Source organism: Rattus norvegicus, chromosome 13 (genome assembly GCF_021556685.1).
Source record: "Rattus norvegicus strain SHRSP/BbbUtx chromosome 13, alternate assembly SHRSP_T2T, whole genome shotgun sequence".
NCBI lineage: Eukaryota > Metazoa > Chordata > Mammalia > Rodentia > Muridae > Rattus > Rattus norvegicus.
In genome coordinates this window covers 46,761,126-46,779,833 of record NC_141546.1, presented here as the reverse complement: position 1 = coordinate 46,779,833, position 18,708 = coordinate 46,761,126, and the positions used below count along the sequence as shown (strand labels likewise).

General features: G+C 48.2%; 1 pseudogene; it reads right to left on the bottom strand.

Moving 5' to 3' along the window:
- Nucleotides 1-7,115: 7,115 nt before the first annotated feature.
- Nucleotides 7,116-7,695, bottom strand: Tmem126a-ps2 (transmembrane protein 126A, pseudogene 2; annotated as a pseudogene).
- Between the last annotated feature and the right edge of the window lie 11,013 nt (nucleotides 7,696-18,708).

Here is an 18,708-nt window from a genome sequence, read left to right as displayed (position 1 = left end):
AGGTTCACACATATCTGCGTCAATCCCTTCCCTTCTGGCCAGCCAGCATCTCTCACTGGTGCTGTCTACTAACACCGTTTGACATAGCTCCTCATTGGTTCTGAGGGAGGAGGTGAGGAGTGGTGAGCAAAGCCATGAGACATGAGTCTTTCTGCAGAGCAGTGAAACCTGGGCCTGCAGTGGAGTCTTGCTACCCTGTGGGCCTTTTCCTGGAGGTGTCAGTGGTGGCCAAACCTGACCTGGCCTTTGAGGACCATGCCCAGCCCAGGCTGGAGAGGAAAATGCTTCTGTAGTGGAAGGAGGGCCTTTCAGCTGACCTCCCACATAGCAAGATTTAGCCAACTATAAACTCCCCATTCAATCCTTCCAGCACCAGCTCTCAAGCCACTTCCACTCCCAGCACTGTCTGAACCTGCACACCTGTTCCTCCAGACTCTAACCGCTTTCCACCTGCTCCTTTAACCAAGCCAGTCTCCTCTCCCCTAACCTCTGCTGAGGAGGTGAGTAAGGAGTTGGTAGCGGTGGGGGTGGTTAGCCAATCTTCATGCCTCAGGGTCCCATGGCCAGCATAAATCTCTCCTTCTTTCTCTTAACACCTGGCCGGCTCCTTGTCACTGTGCTAACAACATTGTATTGATTTGCCCACGTGACTGCTTCCCCCAAAGACCATAAACTCCTTGAGAGCAGAATCTACGCTGTGTTTGTGTTTTTGAACGCAACTACCCACCAGTGTTCAATACGAAACAGGCACTTCATAAGTACAGAGAGAAAGCTCCTCCACACTTATAAATTCACAAAAGCAAACACAAGCTCCAGTCGTTCATGCTGTTCCCCAGCAAGGCCAGCGCTGACTGGAGAAAAAAGGCCTGCTTACAGCCTTACAGGGGTTTCCAGAGGACTCCTGCAGCCCCAACTCCAAGCACAAGATACAAGGTCAGCTGCCTGACGCCTTTCCTGCTGGTTAGTCATTTCCACAGGAGGAGAGGACCCCTGTTCATGTGACAGAAAAAGTGAGTCACCCAGAACAAGTGCAGCACAAGGGGGGCTGTCTAATAAAGACAATGCTACCCCTTCCCCACATTGATGGCAGCCATCAACAGAGAAGAGGAGACATGGCTCTGGGGTGCCCACCTTGCTTTAAGCACGAAGGCAAGACTGTGGATATGAGTGGAGCCTAGCCCCCCACCTGCTAGGGCCCCCAGAGCAGCTGAAGACACACGCCCTGCAGTGTTCTGCTAGGCAGCTCAGTCAGGGTAAAATTACAGACTGCACCATGTGGCGTAGTCACTAGGTGTGGGTGTCCTAGGGGTTGGGGCGAGAGGCTGGTGGCATTTATGTGACTCACAGAACAATGAGGCAATGCTAGGGGTAGGTGGAGAAAAGCAACAGAGGCAAAAACACAGTGACAATAAACTCTGGATCCTGCATGTTACATGGCTAGCCCAGTGCCTGCATGATGCATGGCTAGCCCAGTGTAGGGGAGGTCAATTCCTTGGGCTGAAGGGAAAGAGGCAGAGGCTGGAACACGCCTTGAAGGTAAGAAAACTCTTTGATTGTTAGGACAAGAACAGTGAAAGCAACAGCATGCACCCCCCCAGATACTCCATTCTGGAAAAAAAAAATAAAGTTGGGCTATGGAGTTGGCTCAGTCAATAGGGTGCTTGTCGTGCAAATGTGGAAATCAGGGTTCGCATTCCTAGAACCTATGCCAAAGCATAGGCAGACATGATGGTATTCTGCACTCTGAGTATTCAGGGGATCTCTGTCTAGCTGTCAGGGATCCCTGTCAGCGAGCTCCAGGTTCAGTGAGAAACACTGCCTCAATAATCAAGGTACAGGCGACCACAGAAGGCCTCCAACATCAACACTGGCCCTCCATATACATGTGCACAATGCACACATGCACCCACACATATGTGTGCCCTTAGACATGTAAACATGCACGCGCACACACAACACATGCGTATACATGCAAAATAATTGAATTTCAAGTTAACCCAGCCTGGTTTAACAAACTAGCCTTACAAAAGACCCTTAGCCCACAGTTCTCTTTTCAGCTCCCACTGGTAACTGTCTTCTCACTCCAGAGATCTGTAAGACTCAAAGGCTTGGGCTGGAGAGCTGGCCCAGTGGTTAAGAGCACTGACTGCTCTTCCAGAGGTCCTGAGTTCAATTCCCAGCACCCACAAGGTGTCTCACCACCATCTGATGGTATCTTCCGGTGTGCAGATGTACATGCAGACTAAGGACCCATATATACAAATAAATAAGTGTGGAGAGCTTTGGGGGCCGCTTCTAGAAATTTGTCAAGAACTTGAAATTGGGCTAGGACAAGGAAGCAGGCTCAAGATGAATACAGCCAAGGAATGTATTGTATTCCTTGTATCTTGGTCATCCTGATAAACCCCGAGACACAGTGACCACAGGACTTTCCTTATTGCCTTGTTTGTTCCTTGACTACTTTGTCTTTGACCTAGAACTGACCCTATGTTTTTTGCATGTACCTAGAATGGTATAAAAGCAGACCAGAAAAAAATAATAAAGCCTCTCTAGCTTCAGCCCCAGCTGGAGGTTATAATGTCATCTAATTCTTTAATCCTTACTCACTCTCTCAAGACCCTGCTGACTGACTGAGCTGCCTGGGTCAAATAAATAAATAAATAAATGTTAAAAACAAAAGGCTTGTCTTTTCACACAGATGACAACATTCCACACACAGTGTTTTAGGTTTTGTTTTTTTTTAATTAAAATATGCCAGTGATCATGGTTAATTTCAATCATCAAGTTGGTTGGATTAATAAATGCTTTGGGGGTGCTGGGGAGGTAGGTCTGTGAATCAAGTGCCTGCTGTAGAAACATGAGATCCAAAGTTCGAATCTCCAAAACCCACGCTAAGCTGGGTGCAGGGCAGTGCGCCTCTGATCCCAGTGCTGTTACGATGAGATTTGAGGCAGAGACAGAGAATCCTCAGAAGCTCCTGGGCCAGTTAGCATGGCAGACAGAGCAGGGAAGCAGCAGGGCAGATGGCAAGGACCACAGACCAAATTAAAAAAAAAAAAGAAAAGGATGTGCTGGAGGCTGACTCAGCAGAGCCGTTCTGCTCATTCAGAGGACCTGGTGGGTTCAGTGCCTAACACTCAAAATCATACAGCTCACAGGCACCTGTAACTCCAGCTGCAGGGGATCGATCTGATACTCACTTTTGGTTTCCAAAGACAGCAGGCATACATGCCGTGCACACACATATGTGCAGGCACTCACACATACACATAAAATGAAAATTAAAGAAACGAATATTTTATTTACTTACTTATTTTGAGTAGTTGCTCATTACGGTGCTGCTAGTGACTGGCCTGAAGCTTATTATGTAGCCTGGGCTGGACTCAAACTCACGGAGATCCTGCTGCTTCTGCCTCCCGAGGGCTGGGATTAAAAGTGTGCATCATCATACCTTAAATAAATAAATCTTAAAAAAAAGTTTAAGAGGGAAAAGGAAAAAGACAGGTGAGGACAGCTTTGCCTCTTCTTTCCTTCTGATGAGCCAGCAGCCCCACACTCCCAATGCCCACCCTCACTGCCATTCCCAATGCCCACCCTCACCGCCATTCCCGATGCCCACCCTCACCGCCATTCCCGATGCCCACCCTTACCGCCATTCCCGATGCATTCTGGCAAGGTCTCTGGCAGCATACTCCCCATGTCATTCTTTTTACTGTGGGAATAATAACCAGCTCTCTGAATATAGATCGTGTCTATACCACACAGCAAAAATAATAGCCTATGGAGTACCCATCGCAACGGCATCCGATGCAGTCTAATGTGTATGCAGTTAGTACTGTTAACATGCCACTGAGGGATCAGGTTAAAAATTCAGATTCCAGGGAGAGATGGCTCAGCGGTTAAGAGCACTGACTGTTCTTCCAGAGGTCCTGAGTTCAATTCCCAGCAACCACATGGTGGCTCACAACCCTCTGTAACAAGACCCGATGCCCTATGCTGGTGGGTCTGAAGACAGCAACAGTTGTACTCACGTACACAAAATAAATAAAGTCTTAAAAGAAAGTTCAGATTCCAGTTCAGTACATCCAAGGGAACTCAGGGTCTAGGATCTGTAACAGGTCCCCCTTAGTCTTCACAGTCTTTACCTCTCCTTTATGTGGCCAGTCACTTGGGAAGGAGGGAGCATCCACCAGTTGTCTAGTTCCGTGTTGGAAGGCTTGAGTGGTGAGGGGTTTTCCATTAAGTCAAGTCTATTTCTAAGTCCTGGTTCTGCCAGCTGAGCACAGGCCTCTCTCCTGTGCAGTCCTCCAGCCTTTTGCTAGACAGTCTTCATGTTTTCCTCATCTCCAACTGTGCCACAGATGCCGGAGTCCTGGGAGGGCAAAGAGGAGCTTTATCCTTTGAACCCAGTCCCTAAGCTCTCCCTGTGCTTGCCTGGCCAAAGAAAGCCATGAAGCGTTCTCATCCATGCCTCCAACCCCCGTGCTTCTAAAGAAGACTCTCCTAATCTAACAGGATGGGGGTGACTGGTTGGGAGGATGCCAGGAGGGAAGAATTGAGTTGAGGAGGAAGGCCCCAGTGGTGTGCTGGCAAATGCTTAGCGGGCTGGGCTCTCCGCAGCAGCCGTTGCAGCCCTGATGTCTAGCACTTGCTTGTTTCCGTGGTGTCTAGTCTCCCTCCACCACCAATTTCTAGCTGGCAGAGTCCCACCACTGCATGTGGTAACCATTAGAGCAGTCCCAAGCAACTGGAGACAGTAAATGTAAAAATCCCCAGTGTCAATAGATTGTAGTGTAATCATTAGAAAATTAGGAGTTTTAGCGCTTGCTGTATTTTTAATGTATTTGGTTGTAAATTTTTAACGAAGGCTATATTTAGCAACACGTTTTCGAAATATAGCTATCTGCTCTCGTGAGCCCGTTTGAGCCAGCTCCAGCTAGTCCTTTTGGGCCTCAGCTTTGAGAGCTGGAATCTATCTTCAAGGACAGACAAGCCTTGGAGGCTTCTTACTGCCTGTGCCTTTGAGACGCTCCCAGCGATTCCAGCATCAGCACTCTGCCACCCCCTATCGTTGACACTGGTATCTGCAAGCACCAGGGAGCCTTAACTTCTGGAATAGATTTGCACGTCCCAGCGGCCCGTAGAGCAGTCCCCTTCCGTAGCCCTTTTGCGTGGTTCTTCAACTCTATGCAGCCCATCACTTGGGGCAGAGTGGGTAGGGCGGGTAGCACTCACGCGGAGGGCTCAGTGAGGGTTTTCCTATTAAGTCAGTCTATTGTTAAGTCCCAGTTTTGTGCCTTGGGGACAGGCAGAAGAGGCCCGCCTTCTATCATCAGCCATCTACTCTCTCTGTACCCACCCGGGTAAGAGCCCGGCATTACCTGGAGCTGTAGCGCCATCTAGTGCCTCTACAGGGACATGGGCGCGTTCACCGGCTCTTCACTCCGCACAGGCAACACAGGCAGAGCCTGAGTGTGCTGTGTTGATTTTGTTCGAGGTAAAAAGTCTCTCCAGACATCTATCTGCTAGTTTGAGTTCCTGACACAGAGCAGGCCAGGAGGGAAGCAGAGAGCCAGACCTTCCCAGAGTGTGCCTCTCACCACATCAATGTGGATCACAGCCGAGAGCTCCAGCCAGGGCAACCGTGGGGTTCCCCTCAGCCAGCAGCTTTCAAGCTTCATGGCCCAAGACCATCTGTGAGGAATACATTTACAGTAGGTACAGCAGTCCAGGATATCCTGTGTAGAGAAGGTTCGAGAAGCCTTGCTGTGTATAATGCATTTGGACTTTTCTGTTATTATTATTTTTTTCATTAGGGGAAAAAGAAAAGGCCAGCCACAACTTCCGTAAAGAGAACAACTCATTCACTGATTGGTCATTACCTGTTGTTTGCAAAATACTAGCCTAGACTAACACATCCGTTCACTGAGAACCACGGGGCAAAGAAAGAAGAAATGTGCTTTCCCCAGGGAACCACGGGCAGATCCATCAAGGTCCAGGTTGCTGCCGTCTAACTCTCTAGTCGCTGGCCTTTTTGGGCTCTGACCGGCTCCCTTAGCATGGAAACCCAGAGGCCCACTGACCTTGGTCTGGACATTTAGGTCACCTGGTCCTGTGTGCAGGTGCCCCAGAGCCCCAGAGGCCAAGGTTCTGGAGAGGAGCTTCTGTTTATAGCATCAGGCAGGCTTCCTAGTGGGGAGGACAAAGACAGGTCAACAGGTGGTATTAGCATTCTAACTCCAAGTCAGAGGTCTAAAAGTAGCCTCTGGGATGTCTGTCTGTCTGTACTTTTATGTTTTGGATAGTGACTCACTATTAGGTTGTCCTTAAATGTACACTTCGCTCTTGGGACTGAATTTCTTGCTTTTTAAAAATAATTTCTTTTTATTTTATGTACATTGGTGGTTTGACTGCATGCATATCTGTGTGAAGATGTCAGGGGCTGGGGATGTAGCTCAGTGGTAGAGCGCTTACCTAGGAAGCGCAAGGCCCTGGATTCGGTCCCCAGCTCCGAAAAAAAGAACCCAAAAAAAAAAAAAAAGAAGATGTCAGGTACCTTGGAACAGGAGTCACAGACAGTTGTGAGCTGTCACGTGGGTGCTGGGGATTGAACCTGGGTCCTCAGGAAGAACAGTCAGTGCTCTTAACTGCTGAGTCATCTCTCCAGCTTGGGACTGACTCCCCACACCCCACCTCTGTGTGTGTGTGTGTGTGTGTGTGTGTGTGTGTGTGTGTGTGACAGAGACAGAGACAGAGACAGAGGAGGGAGAGAGAGAGAGACAGAGACAGAGGAGGGAGAGAGAGAGAGACAGAGACAGAGACAGAGGAGGGAGAGAGAGAGAGACAGAGACAGAGACAGAGGAGGGAGAGAGACAGAGACAGAGACAGAGACAGAGGAGGGAGAGAGAGAGACAGAGAGACAGAGAGAGAGAGAGACAGAGACAGAGGAGGGAGAGAGAGAGACAGAGAGAGAGAGAGAGACAGAGAGAGAGAGAGAGAGAGAGAGAGAGAGAGAACAGGTCCAGGTATATACATGTCACAGCATGCATGTAAATATCAGAAGACCACTTTTTTTTTATTTTCAACATTTTATTTTTGTACACATTTGCTTCAAATCAATGAATTTCTAAGTCAGGTTCAGGTAACTGAAGAGCCTTTATGAGGAGTTTATATTGTCTAGACCCAAGATATGCTGCAAAGGCAGTCTGAAGTAAAGGAGGAAATAACATTTTTCTAAAGACAGGCTTAGAAATAGTAATCCAGTAATTGAAGATGTTTCCCCTCTGTGGTAGAGGGCTTGATTCATACCTGGTAGCAAGGCCCCCATTCACGGGTACAGCCAAAAGGATGTACCCAGAACAAAACCAACTAGTGCACCCCATGTTGTCGTACAGGTTTCACAGTTCAAATTACCTGTACTCAAAGGTAAATTTACAAAACTATGGTAGGACAGGTTTGCAGTCAAAAATGGGATCACAGCCACTGGCAAGCTAGAAGCTACTCGAGCTGTGTCACGTTCAAAATTCGCCGAAATAGACTGTTTGCTATTAGGCCCCCAAAAGCAGCATTAAGTCCAATATATACTGATCCATATTCAAGCAGATTCCTGTCTGATTCTGGAAGTTGCTTAATTTTTCTGGATATGATATTAAATATTAAATCATCTTTGTTAGTACTTGGTTTATGACTTTACATCTTGGACCACTCAGCAGAATGACGGCAGCTTATGGCCGCCTCCCCAGCTGCCGGTGCTTGCCCAGGTCCTCCCGCGCCCGAATCTACCACAACCTTCACTAGGCAACCCTGGGCTCCATCTTTTGTTCACACGTGACTAGAAGACCACTTTTGAGAGTGTTCTTTCTCCCCCCTCCCCCCCGCCCCTTCCCCACCCTGTGTCCTTTCTTTCTAACGTGGGCTCTGAGGTTCAAGCTCAGATTATCAGGTCTGTTAAGCAAGTATCCCCTGAGCCATCCTAGTGACTCTGGAAATTACTTCTAAAGTTTGAGTTTTAGCTGATTCTTTAAAACCCAGTTATTCCTGGTACGGTGTTACTAGGCGTGGAGGTTTGAATAGGTATGGCTCCCATGGGCTCGGTGTTTAGAGAGTTAGCCCACAGGGAGTGACACTATCAGAATGTGTGGCTTTGTTGGAGGAAGTGTGTCACCGTGGAGACAGGCTTTGGGGTCTTACATATCCCCAAGCTATGCCCAGTGGGGGTCACAGTCTCCTCTTGTTTCCTGTGGATCAAGGTGTGGCATTCTCAGCGCCTTCCCAACACCATCTCTACCTAGACCCTGCCATGCTTCCCACCCCGATGGTGATGGACTAAACCTCTGAACCTGTAAGCCAGGCCAAATTCATTGTTATACTTTATAAGAATTGCCTTGGTTATGGTGTCTCTTCACAGCAATGAAGCTAAACTCTAACGCACTAGGTGAACAGTAGTGGAAAGATACAGCCACCATGATTTTCCCAGAGGGTACCTTGTCATCTAAAAAAAATAAAGTTTTAAGTTGAGTGTGTCTGGGGAGGTAGCTCGCCGGTATAGAGCTTGCTAGGAATCTGAATCCCGCCTCCAGCGCTGAATGAGGTGGGCAGGTGGCGCTCACCTCTGCTCTCAGCAACTAAGGAGTCGGAGGCAGGGGTCAAAAGCTCACGGTCACCTTCAGCTAGAGCAAGTTTGAAGTAGGCCTGGGGTATCCACGACCCTGTCTCAAAACATATAAAACAAAACAAAATAATTTAAACAATCAAGTCCACCAACCTAGACATTCTATTGATAGGAATTTAATATAAGGCACTAAATATTAGACATAGGAAGATGGCCACCACGACTTCTTGTATTTCTAATTTTTTTTATGCACATGGATGTTTTGCCTGCATGTATGTTTGTAGACCACGTGTGTGCCTCATGCCCACAGAGACCAGAAGAAGGTGTTGGAACTGGAGTTACCAATAATTGTGAGCTTTTATAGATGGGTGCTGGGAATTAAACCCAGCTCCTCTGGCAGGGCATCTAATAGACTCTTACCTGTTGAGCCACCTTTCCAGCCCCCGAATTGTGTATTTTTAGTGGGGAAAATATAAATAACATCAAAATGGAGTTAGTTTTAATTTTCAAATTTAATTTCCAAAAAATGTAGAGTGTGAAAATCTTACAGAAGAACAGGTGATAAGACCCTCTCTGAAGTACCCACTTCCTGGTACTGGAGTGGACGCCATCAGCTTCCCTAAAGAAGAGAGTCATCCAGAATCACCAGGAGTCTTGGCTGCATGCACTCCTCTGAGAATCATTTGGGGGAGAAGAAAGAAAACTCTGGAAGTACACACTTATCTGTGCGTAGATGAGCGTGAGTTGTTAGCGGGATGCTCGCCAGAGTAGGAGCCAGAGTGGTGTCTGGGTGGCGACATTTTCAGGTGTTTCAAAATAATATTTATAAAATGTGGTTTTTGTAAGCACTGTCCTATGAAAGGATGCCTTGTGTTAATCTTCTGGCTATGACAGGCAAAGTTGTCATCTTAGGGTTCTATGGCTGTGAAGAGACACCATGACCACGGCGACTCTTATAAAGGACAACGTTTAATTGGGGCTGGTTACAGTTCAGAGGTTCAGTCCATTATCGTCATGGCAGGAAGCATGGTGGCACGCAGGCATGTATGGTGCTGGAGAAGGAGCTGAGAGTTCTACATTTGGATCCACAGACAACAGGAAGAGAATGAGAAACTGGGCTTGATTCAAGCGTCACAGCTACTCTAACAAGGCCACACCTCCAAGGATGCCACTCCCTGTGAGTCCATGGGGGCCATTTTCATACGAACCACCACAGCTGCTGGAATGCTTGTGGGCAGGTTTTTGTTTAAACGTAAGTTTACGCTTTCTGACATAAATGCCCAGGAGTGCAGTTGAGGCTTGTTTCCTGGCTTAGCGTAGAGTGGTCCTGGTTTCCTGCTCCATGATCACTGGAGGAGAAAATGTGTTCTAGCGAAAGAAAGGATTTCATACAGATCTCTCAGGTCCTCTCGGTGTGTAGTGTTGTTGAAGCTGCTTGTGTCTGCATCATTTTCTCTGATTCTTTCTCTAATTCTCTCACTCTTTCTCCCTCTCTCTCCCTCCCTCTCTCTCCCTCCTCTCTCTCTCTCTCTCTCTCTCTCTCTCTCTCTCTCTCTCTCTCTCTCTCTCACACACACACACACACACAAATAGGTGTTGACCTCTTCAGCTGTCACTGTCCAGCCTGACAATCTTTGTCTTTGGAGAATTTAATCTACTTACACTTAATGTTTTATTGAGCTAATTGGAGTTCCACCTGCTATATTACATTTTGTCCTCTGTGTGTCTCGTGTCTATCTCTCCGCCCCCTTTTCCTTCCTTAGAGTGACCTAGCTTTTAAGCGGATGACAGTACTAGGAATCAAACCCAAGGCCTGCCACATGCAACACACACGCTCCACCACTGAGCTACATCCTAGTGCGTCCTAGTGCGTGAATTTAGTTTCCTGGTGAGCTCTCTAATTTCTTTTTTTTAATATATAAGTTTTTTCCTCCATCTGTATTAACTTGGCTATTTCTTATTTACATTTCTTTTTTCTTTTTTTTTTTTTTTTCCGGAGCTGGGGACTGAACCCAGGGCCTTGCGCTTGCTAGGCAAGTGCTCTACCACTGAGCTAAATCCCCAACTGAGCTCTCTAATTTCTGAGCAGTTGTTTTTAGTCAAAACCAATGGTTCTCAACCTTTCTAATACTGGAACACTTCAACACTTTAATATAGCTCTTCTTTCTATGGCAACCCCCGACCATAAAATCATTTCATTGCTACTTCGCAGCTGTAGTTTCGCTACTGTTGTGAACTGGAACATAAATATCTGACATGCAGAATATCTGATATGTGATACCCAAAGGGGGTTCAGACCCACAGACTGAGAACCACTGGTTTAGATCATTCTGTGTGCATCTCGATCCACTGGCGTCAGCACCAGACCCTTACTGTGCAGAGCTGTGCAGAAATGTTTCTCCTCTCGAGCTCTGTCTCCTCCTCTCTTGTCCATGGTTTATTGCTAGAGTGAGGACTTTTAAAAGGTACAGGGTTTCTGGACTGTGTCAGCCTTTCCACACCAGAATCTGTATTTTTAAAAGCTCCCTGGTGATTTGATGGTCAGCAGGTTGGAGAGCTTCCCTTTTCTAAAGCTGAGGATTTGGTTGGCAGGACGACAGCCACACGCCCAGAACTGATAAACTGATGTCATGACTCTGCCTTGTGTTCACTCAGTTCTCTTCCCCACAGGCTGTCCTGTGCACCCACATGCTTCCACAGTGACTTCTGTGTCAACCACCTGCTTTGGGTTCTGTGTGCTCCTCAGAGAAGAAAACTGGATTAGAGGGGTGGAAGAAAGTGCTCACATCCTTCCGGATATTTGAGGGGAAAGTTGTTTATGATGGCCAACTGCTCTAAGCACTGTTCTATTGCTGTGAAGAGACAACATGACCACAGCAAGTCTTATTAAAAAGAAGGAAAAAAAACCATGCAATTAGGGCTGGCGTACAGTCCAGAATTCACATCTGGCTCTCAGGCAAAAGGGAGAGAGAGACTGGGCTTTTGAAACCCCCAAACCTTTCCCCCAGTGACATACTTTCTCCAACAAGGCCACGCCTACGCCACGGTCACACCTCCTAATCCTTCTCAAGTAGTGCCACTTCCTAATGACCAAACATTCAAATATATGAGCCTACGGGGGTCATTCTCACTCAAACCAGCACACTAACTATGACATGGATGAACCAAGGGGCAAGGATTGCAGCCCAAGGCAGGTCACGCACTAAGGCAGCATACGCCATGGATTGGGGAGATCATTAGGAGTAAATAAGTGAACGAGACACACATTGAGATGCAGGTAAGTAATACTTGGAAATATTTCATGTACTCAGAAACTGAACACTCTGTGTACCTTGTAAGTGGTGAAGGCTGAGCTGAGCGAGGCTGAGGAGAGAGTGGGAGAGGATCTCGGCCTCCCTGTGAAGATTCACACACCTCACTGCAGACGTACCTGACCCAAAGGTTGCTCTTAAGGATTGGCGCCCACATTTCCTTGAGTCCCTCCAGCCCCAGGAAGAAATTGGGAAGCTCGAGGCTCAGAGCTTCGCTATGAGCAGAGCCCTTTATAAAGCACCCGATTGACCACCGAGATACAACGCTCTACTACGGCATTTCTTTGTGGGTCCCTGGAAGTGTAGAGCTTTGAACTTTCGCTGTTGCAGAGCACTGGATAAAACCTGGCTGGTCGCCTCCCCATAGCACGATGACGTAGCCTAGGCTATGGCATGACTGACTTTGACAGTGATGACCGAAGGGGGTAACAGAGCTTCTCTGCAGGTGCTGGGTAGGTCAGAGGGAGCAACACTTGCAGCAGCCAAGGGCAATCAGTGTAGGAATGAGAAGTCCAGGGGATCTGCAGAGTCCAAACCAAGAGACAGTCAACAAGGCTCGAACCCCACTGTCCCAGAGACAGCAACCAAGAGACAGTCAACAAGGCTCGAACCCCACTGTCCCAGAGACAGCAACCAAGAGACAGTCAACAAGGCTCGAACCCCACTGTCCCAGAGACAGCAACCAAGAGACAGTCAACAAGGCTCGAACCCCACTGTCCCAGAGACAGCCGGCAACAGCAAGTAAGGTGTTGATGCCAGAGACTCCCAGAGAAGAGCGAGCCTGAGGACAAGGCAGAGAAACCAGTTCCTGCCTGATATTAAAGCAGGGCTCAGCACTCAGAAATGGGGCTGGGGGTTGGGGGTTTGGCTCAGTGGTAGAGCGCTTGCCTAGCAAGCTCAAGGCCCTGGGTTCGGTCTCCAGCTCCAGAAAAAAAAAAAAAGAAAGAAATGGGGCTGCCCGTCCCATAACAAGGGTCCATAGAGAGACATGCTATGCACTTGGGCATCCTCCATCCTTCCTGAGGCCTACAGGCTCTGGGGACTAGACATGGACTGGATTTTACAATAGATCTCTCAATAGCAGAGCCTAGACCTACAAAGCAAAGGGCCACGAGGAAAAGAAACTCTGAATTTCTTCAGTCTAGAATGCCCCGGTGACTAGGTTGTTCCTTACGAAGCCTATGGATTAATCTCCCTAAAGACAGGATTAAGTCTTGCCAGGAGATGACCTCCAAACCCTTGCAACATTCAGCCTCATAAGAGCACCCTTATTTACCTCAAGGTTTTGGACCACACCGTGTATTCTGACATTCTAGCAAGGTGGGCCCTTGATGGTGGCATCTGATGATTTCAAATGGCCCTTTGGAGGGACTGGAGTCCAAGGTCAGTTGTTTGGGCAGTCAGCCATGCCTACGCATTTTGCCCCCAGTAGAAAACCCTGACCCCAAGGCTTGGGGGAGCCTCTGTGGCTGGCAGTGTTCTCTGTGCATGGCTATATGTCATGACTCGAAGCTAAACACAGCCACATTGTCCTCACTGAGAGAGGACAGCTGGAGCGCACATCTGTTTCTCCCAGGCTGGAGGCTACCAGTGTAAGCACATTTATAAGCAGCCGATACAGATCAGTGTGCCGGGGCTTCCAGTCTCTGCTTGTCCCCATTCTTGGGTCAGCACAGCTGATGGAACTTGTCATCCAATCGGGGTACCCCAGTTCCATTTGTGTGATGGTTAGTTTTAATCGTTAACTTGGCATAGCCTAGAGTAACCTGGGAAGGGAGTCTCAGCTAGGGATTGTCTACATTGAGTTGGCCTATGGGAATATGGATTAGGAATTGCCTTAGTAAGGGTAATACATGTGGGGAGACCCAGCCCAGTGTGGGTGTGACATTCCCTAGGCAGGGGTTCCTGAACTGCATAAGAAATGGAGAAACTGAGTAAGCAAGCATGCATGCATGTATTTGCTTCTTCCTGCCGTTGACTGTGGATCTGAAGTGTGTAGGTATTTTAAGTTTCTGTCGCCTTGACATCCCTGCTATGTTGGACTGGAGCCTGGAACGGTAAACTGAAACAAGCCCTTCCTTTCTCCCCTGCTTTGATTTTGTCTTTTTTTTTTTTTTAATTGTCACAGAAATCAAAATGTGATAACCTGTGCCCACCATCCACCACCCCATAACCATTTATGGTTCCAAAAACTGTGACTTGGTCATAAGAGTTACTCAGCAATGATTTCATGAGACCCCAGGTAAACATTCACTCTAAACCCACCCCACGGAGACACGGCTCAGGGACTTCGAGGCTCTAGCGAGCCCCACCTCGGCCCCAGGTATCAGTCCCCTCCGTATAAAATGGAAGCAGTAAGCCACACACTGCCTACTCCATAGCTTCTGAAGGGCTTATCAAATGCCTCACAACCTGGAGGTGGTCTGCCAGCTGCAGGCAAGGACGCCTAGAAAGGGCACAGCTGTCCTGAATAGCTTTGGGTGAGAGGAGCTTGGGCCATTCCTGCAGCTCCACTTTCCTTAGAAGAGATTTCCTTTTATTACTGGCAAACGAAAATAACCTCCAGAAACTTTCAAAGGCAGGATGTAGGGCAGGAGACAGCGAGTGAACGAGCACCCTGCCCTGGTTCCGTTGGCCAGATCGCAGAAAAATGCTCTCCTGCCCGCTCTCACCCCAGCCCCTCTCTCTTCTCATCGAAGCAAGTTCACCAGGGCCATTGCTTACACTTTCACTGTGACCTTTCTCCCTGGCCACTCCCAGCCCCTTGTCTATTCCTTGGGTGACCCCTGAATGCCAGTGACATGGTAGAGGGTTTGCCAGGCCCAGGTGTGGAAAGACAGATCCCTCCCACAGTTCCTAAGACCCACGTGAGACTTCATCTCTCTAGTCCAAGGTACCCTCACTCCTTCAATTTGCCCCCTATGTGGAGGGACAGAAAAGCCATTTACTAACTACCCCAGGGTCCCTTCCCCACCACTGCCACGTAGCCCAGGAAAAGAAGCAATTGTCCAAATCCTCAAAGCACACACCGTTCTCTACCGCAGCCTGCACGTGCTTGAGGGCATACTGTTTGTGGTTGAAGACGAGACACTAGAACCCGACCAAAGAGGTTTCAATCCTGCTTCTCAGCTTGCCGACTGTCTATGGGCAAAGCTTCTGTTCCGTCTTCTGTTCGTGTGTTTTCATTATGGAAGGTCCTAGTGACTCAATGTGTTTCCCATGCATCCAGTTCCAGAACCAGAGACAGGCACACAGTAAGTCCGACCTATTAGCCATTTGTTGTTGTTGTTGTTTGTTTTTGTTTGTTTCCATGAGACAGAGTTTCTCTGTGTAGCTCTGTTTGTCCTGGAACTCACTCTGCAGACCAGTGCTGGGAGCTAGCTGCTCCATGCCCCGCTAGCTGCTTTTATTTTAGTATAAAAAAATGTAATTACTCACTAATCAGATTATAAACCTCTCTTCTATCTCACTCCTGTCCCCAGTGACTATGATGACCCATAGACACATGTCCTGTTTTGACAGCACACAGTGGGAAAGCCTGGGCCTGCACACAGCCCCACCCAGAATCTGTTCCATCCATCCTCTCCCATCACCCAAACCTTTGCTAGCAGCAAAGGCCTGCTCTAACCTCGTTTGGCCCCAGGCTTCCATTGCCTTTTCTGTTGCTAGACACAGGCAAGTCAGCCTTGGGGCTGTCCTCTCCCTTCTTTAAGAAGCAGGGAGAGCATGTTCTAGGAAAGGAAGCATGAGAGGTGGGTTGGAGAGGAAGCTACCATCCAGACCCAGGGCCACTGAGTCAGCAGGCTGCACAGGACAGTGGTAAAGGAAGGGCCTGGGCTGGCTTCCAGGGACTCTGTGCTGTCACCGGCATCGGGAGGAGATGCTGATGCTGGCATTTAGGACCCGTTCTAGAAAGGACAGCTTCTGGAAGGTGACAGGACAGCCATTATGTGGGTAGGTGTGGGTCGCCAAACCTGTTTGATGTTTCTGTCCCTCATTTTCCTAAAGAAGCCCCTGCCACACTGAATGAGTTCTGGAAGCCCTGACACAGACATTCTAAACTGGAAATGACATTCACAGGGACACGTGTGTGAATGAGTGGCTGCAGGGCAAGCGTGTGTGGGAGCTAGCTCAAACCAGCTGACCGAGCCAGCCACCGACACCAGGAGCCTTGAGGGGCTTCAGAAACAGAGCCCTTACTAGGAATTAAAATGCAGAACCTCACAATTGAGCAAATGCAAATTAAACAGTAGTGATGCTGGGGTGTAGCTCAGCTGCTGGACATTTGCCTAGCATGCACAAAGGCCCCCAACTTCAAAACGGTTTAGCTCACTACTTTCTAGTCACTTTACATTTGCCCCTGGCTCTGATCTCAAGGTTCTTTCTGTTCCTGGAACCTGACAGGTAGAAATGGAAAGCATCAGTGTGACACAGATCTCCCCACTCGACATAGAGTGACATATGGTAGGACTTTGAAACTGACCTCTGTGGGAAATTTTACACCACAGAAATGGGAAGACAACATAGAAAACAGGACTTCTTTGCACGCACACACACACACACACACACACACACAAAACATGCGCACACACACATACATACACACATGCACGTGCACACACACACAAAACATGTGCACACACACATACATACACACAAAACGTGCACACACACACACAAAACATGTGCACACACACATACACACACACAAAACGTGCACACAAACATACATACACACACAAAACATGTGCACACACATACATACACACACACAAAACATGTGCACACACACATACACACACACACACACACACACACACACACACAGAGCCCAGGGGGTGCAGGTGAGAAGTTCTTGGAGTTTTAAATCTGGTCATTGTGAGGCCCAGAGGAAACACTATCTGGGGTTCGTTCCTTCCCCTCCTTACACCCTCACCTTCTGCAGGGAGCTCCCACCTGCTCATGGTACTTGATACTCCCATGAAAAAATGGCTCAGAAGCTTTTTGTATTCTCCTTAGCTGGTGACTGTTCATCAACTCATTAAAAATGCTCTCTTGCCTGAAAGGATGGGGCCCAGCTTAGCTCAGTCCGAGCTAAGATGAGACCTTGGTCCAAGTCTCTGTTGCTTAGCAAGCCAATGACTTTTCCCAGCTCTAGACTTCTGGGACTGACGAAGAATATGTTATTTACAAAGCCATGTTATTTAATAGAGAATTCTTTGCTGCTAATTACATCTTGGAGGTCCCTTAAAGAGAAGCCCGAGCAAACAGCTTGCAGTTGTGAAGAATTGACACATTCTAGAAGCACACACCATCTCACCTGCAGGATGGAGCTGCTCTGGGGTCCGTGGGGTAAGGAGAGGCCACCCACCTGCTCAGGCCACCGAGCTCAGATGCTCAGCTTACACACCTGAAATTCAGGATTTAAAGCAGGTGCCTTCTCCTGTCACCCCCAGCCCCAGGGGTTCTGTGCTGCTAAATCAGCACTAATCACTAAACAACCTGGCTAGCAGGTTGACTAAGCTGTGACTCTTACTCTAGGACTGGCTCTTCCAATACCAGCAACCGGCAGGAATGGTGTGGGAGTGGATAGGGCATTAGCAGAATGGACTAGGGCTAGCACCATAAAGTGAAAGAAAGAGTTCTCTCCTTCCCCCTAGCATGTGGTGTCTGGTACAGGGCAGAAGGGACATTGACCATTGAGGGGAATCACAGCTACAGAAGAGGACATGGGGCCCTGAGACCAAGGTTCCATCCAACAAGTTCTTCATAATCCTGGTGGCGCTGGCATGACACCTGAGGAGGCCGAAGTTCTGTGATGGTCACACACCACACTCCCATGGTTCCTGGAAGGCCATAGGGAAGGGCCTCATAAAGTTCACTTTCTGGAATATCACCAGCTGCTGTGCCCATGTGTCCCTGAATGCTGTTCCGTGGATACAGACACTTTATTTGCCTGTGTTTCTGTCCCAAGCTTCTGTCTACAGTATTTATTTCTTGAGGAAATAACCCCAGGAAAGCAATGAGCATCTCACATGCCAGTGAAATGGTCACAGAGATGAGAAGAGTCAAATCTCTATTTCCTGCCTCTGCTTCGTGTTTTATCTAGTTCACGATACCCAATCATCAACTGGAGAGACAGCTCAGAGGTCAGGAGCACATGCTGCTCTCGCAAGGGACCCAAGTTCAGTCCCCAGCACAGCATAGCTTCCTGTACCTTCAGCTCCAGGGCAGCTGTCTTAGTTATGGTTTTATGCTGTGAACAGACACCATGACCAAGGCAACTCTTATAAGAACAACATTTAATTGAAGCTGGCTTACAGGTTCAGATGTTCAGTTCATTATCATCAAGGCCGGACTATGGCAGCACCCAGGCAGACCTGATACAGGACGAGCTGAGAGATCTACAACTTCATCTGAAGGCTGCTAGCAGAATACTGACTCCCAGGCAGCTAGGTCAAGGGTATTAAAGGCCATGCCCACAAGGTCACACCTCCCAACAGTGCCACTCCCTGGACCAAGCTATACAAACCATCATAGCATCTAACACTGTCTTCTGAATTCTGAGCTGTCACTCACGTGAGAGCACACACACCTCCCACCCCCCCACCCCCCCACCCCCCACACAGGCCGACACACCTTTAAGAAAAACCCTTTACTTCATTTGTAATTCATTCACTGGGGGACATACTTAAATGATATGGCTTTAGATATCTATCTTAGACTACTGGTGGTTTGACTTAGAGCTATCCTGTCACCAGCCACAAGACCTGTCATCAGATCCTC